The following is a 5,462-nucleotide window of genomic DNA, read 5'->3' on the forward strand; positions in this document are numbered from 1 at the left end:
TATAAACATTTAGATGAGTTCTTGGAAGTTTGTTCCACCGTGAAAATCACGGATGTTCCGGAAGAAGTCCTAAAAATGAAGCTTTTCCCTTTCACTCTTCGGGATAAAGCTAAATATTGGTTCAACAACTTGCGGCCAAATACAATCACCTCTTGGGCACAATTGCAACAAGAGTTCTTAAAAAAGTATTATCCCGCAAGTCGAACTGATGCCATGAGAACTTCCATTCGTGAATTTAAACAACAAGAAGGAGAACCCCTTCATGAAGCATGGGAACGTTTGAATGACTTGCTACGGAAGTGTCCACATCATGACATTCCTAAGTGGCAATTAGTTCAATGTTTCTTTTCAAGTTTATCCGATGCCAATAAGGGCATTGTTGATGCTTCTTGTGGCGGAAGCTACATTGAAAGAAATGAAGATGAAATTTGGCAACTTTTCGAAAAAATGAGTGAAAACTCAATGCATAGATCTTCATCTTCTAGGGGTAGTCACCTAGCACATATGGGAGGAAAGAAAGCTATAAATCAAATAGACTCTTCCATGGAAATTGCCGCTGAGGTCAAAAATCTTACTCAAAGGTTTGATACATTCCTTTTGAATCAAGGTCCGGCAACTCAATCATATCCTCACCATTCCAATGAAATGTGCATGACTTGTTCTAGTTACACTCACCATACTTCAAATTGCCCTCTTGGACAAATTATACCAAGTGAGTCTCAAGAACAAGCAAATGCTGCTTTCATTCATCAAGTGAACAACCCTTATTCCAATACTTACAATCCGGGGTGGAAAAATCATCCAAACTTTGCATGGAGAAATCAAGGAGACGGTGCAAACCCTCCTCAAAATCAAGGTTACCAAGCAAAGTATGTTCCCCCACATCTCCAAAATCAAAATCAGAATTCTCAAGGTTACCGTCCTTCATTCTATCCTCAGAATGTGAATCAATACTCTCAACCTCAAGCATCAAATCATCAGTCCTACTCTCATCCTCAAGCATCAAATTCTCAATCTTACTCTAATCCAAATCAAGCGCCTCCTAAGAGTTCTGCATTTGAGGACAAAGTCTTGCAAGCTTTAGGTAATCTTCAAAAAGATAATCAACTGTTTCATTCTCACTCTCAATCAATTGCAAAGCTTGAAGCTCAAATTGGGCAATTAGCTAATTCTTTAAATGTGAGAGAGAAAGGTAAGTTGCCTAGTCAAACTGAGACCAATCCTAAAGGGCAATTTATAGCGCAAGCAAGTCCTTCATCAAAATTTTCTGGAAATGAGCAAGTTCAAGCAATTACTACCTTAAGGAGTGGTAGGAAAGTGGATAATAAGGTAGAGGTACCTAAGGAGGATAATGAATTGGCACAACCAAGTGGTTGCATCCATCCCATTCCAAATTCTATTCCAAATTCCTTAGATGCTAGTGGTTCCAAAAAGGACATTCCATCATCTTCATCATCATCTCCCCAATTAGAGAAGCCTTATGAGCCAAAAGCTCCATTTCCTCAAGCTTTGAGAGAGACTTCATCATTTGGGAGACAAGAAGGAAAAATTCATGATATGATGGAAGTGTTTAAACAAGTGAAAATCAATCTTCCTCTTCTAGATGCAATTAGGCAAATTCCACCATATGCAAAGTTCTTGAAGGACTTGTGCACACAAAAGAGGAAGAGCAAGGGAAGGGACCTTAAGAAAGTGCTTTTAACAGAACAAGTGAGTTCCATCATTCTTTCTAACACTCCTCCTAAGTTCAAGGATCCGGGTGCTCCGACTATTTCTTGTGTTATTGGAAACCAAGAGGTTCGTAGAGCTCTCCTTGATTTAGGTGCAAGTATCAATCTCATTCCATACTCTGTTTACTTGCAATTAGGATTAGGGGACTTGAAGCCAACATCGGTAGTAATCCAACTAGCCGATAGATCAATTAAGAAACCAAGGGGGATTGTTGAGGATATTCTAATTAAGGTTGATAAATTTTATTTCCCGGTTGATTTTGTGGTACTAGATACTGAGCCAGTCCCTAATCTCACCAATCACATTCCAGTCATCCTAGGAAGGCCATTCCTTGCCACTGCCAATGCCACCATTAATTGTAGATCCGGCATTATGGACATCTCTTTTGGCAACATGATGGTTAAGCTTAATGTATTCAATGCAAGTCAACATCCCACAGATGAAGACGAGTGTTTCCTAGTAGATGTCTTGGATGAAACCATAGAGGAGACTCTTCCCTCTATTTTATCTAAGGACCCTCTTGAGGCGTGCCTTTGCGAAATGTTTGAAAGTTGTGGTTTTGACACAGAAGGATCCATAAGTGAGGTGAATGCTTTAATGGACTCTGTGGCCACTTTGGATTACCCACCTTGGAAAAGCAAGAAAGAACCTCTTCCTTCACTCTCTAGTACTCCACCAGTTCCATCTCTCATCTCTCCTCCTATTCTAGAGCTTAAGCCCCTTCCATCAAATCTGAAATACGCCTTCTTAGGCCCAAAAGAGACTCTTCCGGTCATCATTGCTTCCAATCTTGAAAATGACCAAGAGAATGATCTTTTGGAAGTGCTTAAAGCGAACAAAGAAGCCATTGGATGGAGTGTGGCTGACTTAAAAGGCATTGACCCTTCTATTTGTATGCATCGCATACACATGGAAGAGGATGAAAAGCCATTTAGGGATGCTCAAAGGAGATTGAACCCAAATATGAAGGAAGTGGTCATGAAGGAGGTTGTGAAACTTCTAGATGCGGGAATCATTTATCCTATCTCTGATTCCAAGTGGGTTAGTCCAACTCAAGTGGTTCCTAAAAAGTCGGGAATCACAGTTGTTGAAAATGCTAAGGGTGATCTTATTTCGAAACGCACCGCCACTTCATGGCGTGTTTGTATAGATTACCGAAAGCTGAATTCTGCCACTAGGAAGGACCATTTTCCATTGCCTTTCATTGACCAAATCTTGGAAAGATTGGCTGGGCAACAATACTATTGCTTCCTAGATGGTTACTCGGGGTACAATCAAGTGGCCTTAGATCCATTGGATCAAGAAAAGACCACATTCACATGTCCTTTCGGTACATTTGCTTATCGACGGATGCCTTTCGGATTGTGCAATGCTCCTGCCACTTTCCAAAGGTGTATGATGTCAATTTTTTCGGACATGGTGGAGAAGTATTTAGAAGTCTTCATGGATGACTTCTCGGTTTTTGGGTCCTCATTTGATTCGTGTCTCCAAAATCTCAAAAAAGTGCTTCAAAGATGTCGTGAGACTAATCTTGTGTTAAGTTGGGAAAAGAGCCATTTCATGGTTCAAGAAGGAATCGTGCTTGGACATGTCATCTCTAAAAGAGGAATAGAAGTAGATAGAGCGAAAGTTGAGCTAATTTCTGAATTGTCTCCACCTACTACGGTGAGAGAAATCCGCTCCTTTCTAGGACATGCCGGTTTTTATCGCCGATTCATCAAAGACTTTAGCAAAATTGCTAGACCCTTGTGTAACCTTCTTGCCAAGGAGACTCCATTTGTCTTTGATGAAGCATGCCTAAATGCTTTTCATCAACTTCGCACTCTTCTATCATCCGCTCCTATCATGCAACCTCCAAATTGGTCCTTACCATTTGAGATTATGTGTGATGCTTCCGACTTCGCAATGGGTGCTGTTTTGGGGCAAAGGGTAGGTAAACTACCATATGCTATATACTATGCGAGTAAGACTTTCTCAGGTGCCCAATTAAACTATTCTACCACCGAGAAAGAGTTACTTGCCGTAGTATATGCCCTTGATAAATTTCGGTCATATCTCTTAGGATCCAAGGTAATTGTGTTTTCCGATCATGCCGCTCTTAGGCATCTTTTAATGAAAAAGGAAACCAAACCTCGCTTGATAAGATGGATTCTACTTCTTCAAGAATTTGACTTTGAAATCAAGGATAAAAAGGGCTCCGACAATGTCGTTGCCGATCATCTGTCTAGATTAATGGTTGAATCTTCTCCAAATCTTGAAATTCATGAATCATTTCCGGATGAACAACTCTTTCAAATCTCAAATGGGACGTTGCCTTGGTTCGCCGACATTGTTAACTATCTTGCAACTAGCAAACTTCCCATTAATTGGTCAAAACAAGAAAAGGACCGATTCTTTGCTAACATCCGGAAATACTATTGGGAAGATCCCATTCTGTTTCGTTATTGCCCGGATCAAATCATCAGGAGATGTGTGCCAGAAAGTGAAGTTCCGAGCGTCCTTGCGTTTTGTCACACACTTGCTTGTGGTGGGCATTTTAGTGGAAAGAAGACCGCTTTGAAGGTTCTTCAAAGTGGGCTCTTCTGGCCCACTATCCACCGAGATGCCTATAACTTTTGTAAGGTGTGTGTTCGGTGTCAAAAGTTGGGATCAATGTCAAAGAGAGACATGATGCCCTTAACTTCAATCTTTGTAGTTGAAATCTTCGATGTATGGGGCATAGACTTTATGGGACCATTCCCAATGTCTTATGGCTTTCAATATATCCTCGTTGCCGTTGATTATGTTTCAAAGTGGGTTGAGGCTTGTGCTACCAAAACGAATGACCACTCCGTGGTAATTGCATTCATTAAATCAAATATCTTTGCTCGTTTTGGTATGCCAAGGGCTATGATAAGTGATGGAGGAAAACATTTCTGTAATCAATTCTTGAAGCAACTTTTCTTGAAATACTCCGTCACACATAAAGTGGCCACTCCCTACCATCCCCAAACAAGTGGGCAAGTCGAGGTGTCAAATAGGGAAATCAAGCATATTCTTGAGAAAACTGTCAATCCGACCCGAAAAGATTGGTCAAGAAAATTGAACGATGCTTTGTGGGCTTACCGGACAGCTTACAAGACTCCAATAGGCATGTCTCCATATAGACTTGTTTATGGGAAGCCTTGTCATCTTCCGGTTGAGGTAGAACACAAAGCACTTTGGGCAATAAAAAGGCTCAACTTTGATCTTGATAAGGCTGGAAAGGACCGTTTACTCCAACTCAATGAGCTAGAGGAATTGAGAAATGATGCCTATGATAGTTCAAAAATTTACAAGGCAAGGACAAAAGCATTTCATGATAAACATATTGTGAAAAAGTCCTTTGAAGCCGGTCAAAAGGCTTGGTTATTCAACTCTAGGCTCAAATTTTTCCCTGGAAAGCTTCGAACCAAATGGGAAGGCCCTTATCAAATTATCTCCGTTTCACCTCATGGGGCTGTTGAACTTAAAAATCTAAAAGATGAAGGGACCTTCAAAGTTAATGGTCAAAGGCTTAAACCATATATTGATGGACAAAATTTTCAAAGAAATGTGGAATCTGCCCTCTTGGTAGATCCCATTTATTTTGAAGATTGAGAATATCTCACGTCTTTCTAGCGACGTTAAACACTAGTTGTATCGAGTTTCTCCTTCGTTGCATTTTAATTTTCATTTTATTATTATTTTATTTCTATTTTTCCTTTTGTACA

The 5,462-nt window shown here is 40.3% G+C and overlaps 1 non-coding gene across 1 annotated transcript; it reads right to left on the bottom strand.

The window, feature by feature from the left end:
* Positions 1-210: 210 nt before the first annotated feature.
* LOC132297834 (small nucleolar RNA R71) lies at positions 211-317 on the bottom strand. Its single transcript, XR_009479424.1, has one exon. It is a non-coding gene; the product is annotated as a small nucleolar RNA R71 (small nucleolar RNA).
* Positions 318-5,462: the final 5,145 nt, after the last annotated feature.

The sequence above is a fragment of the Cornus florida genome, unplaced genomic scaffold (genome assembly GCF_030987335.1).
Source record: "Cornus florida cultivar Cherokee Brave unplaced genomic scaffold, ASM3098733v1 CherokeeBrave_3.0.0_Hap2_Chr02, whole genome shotgun sequence".
Classification (NCBI taxonomy): domain Eukaryota; kingdom Viridiplantae; phylum Streptophyta; class Magnoliopsida; order Cornales; family Cornaceae; genus Cornus; species Cornus florida.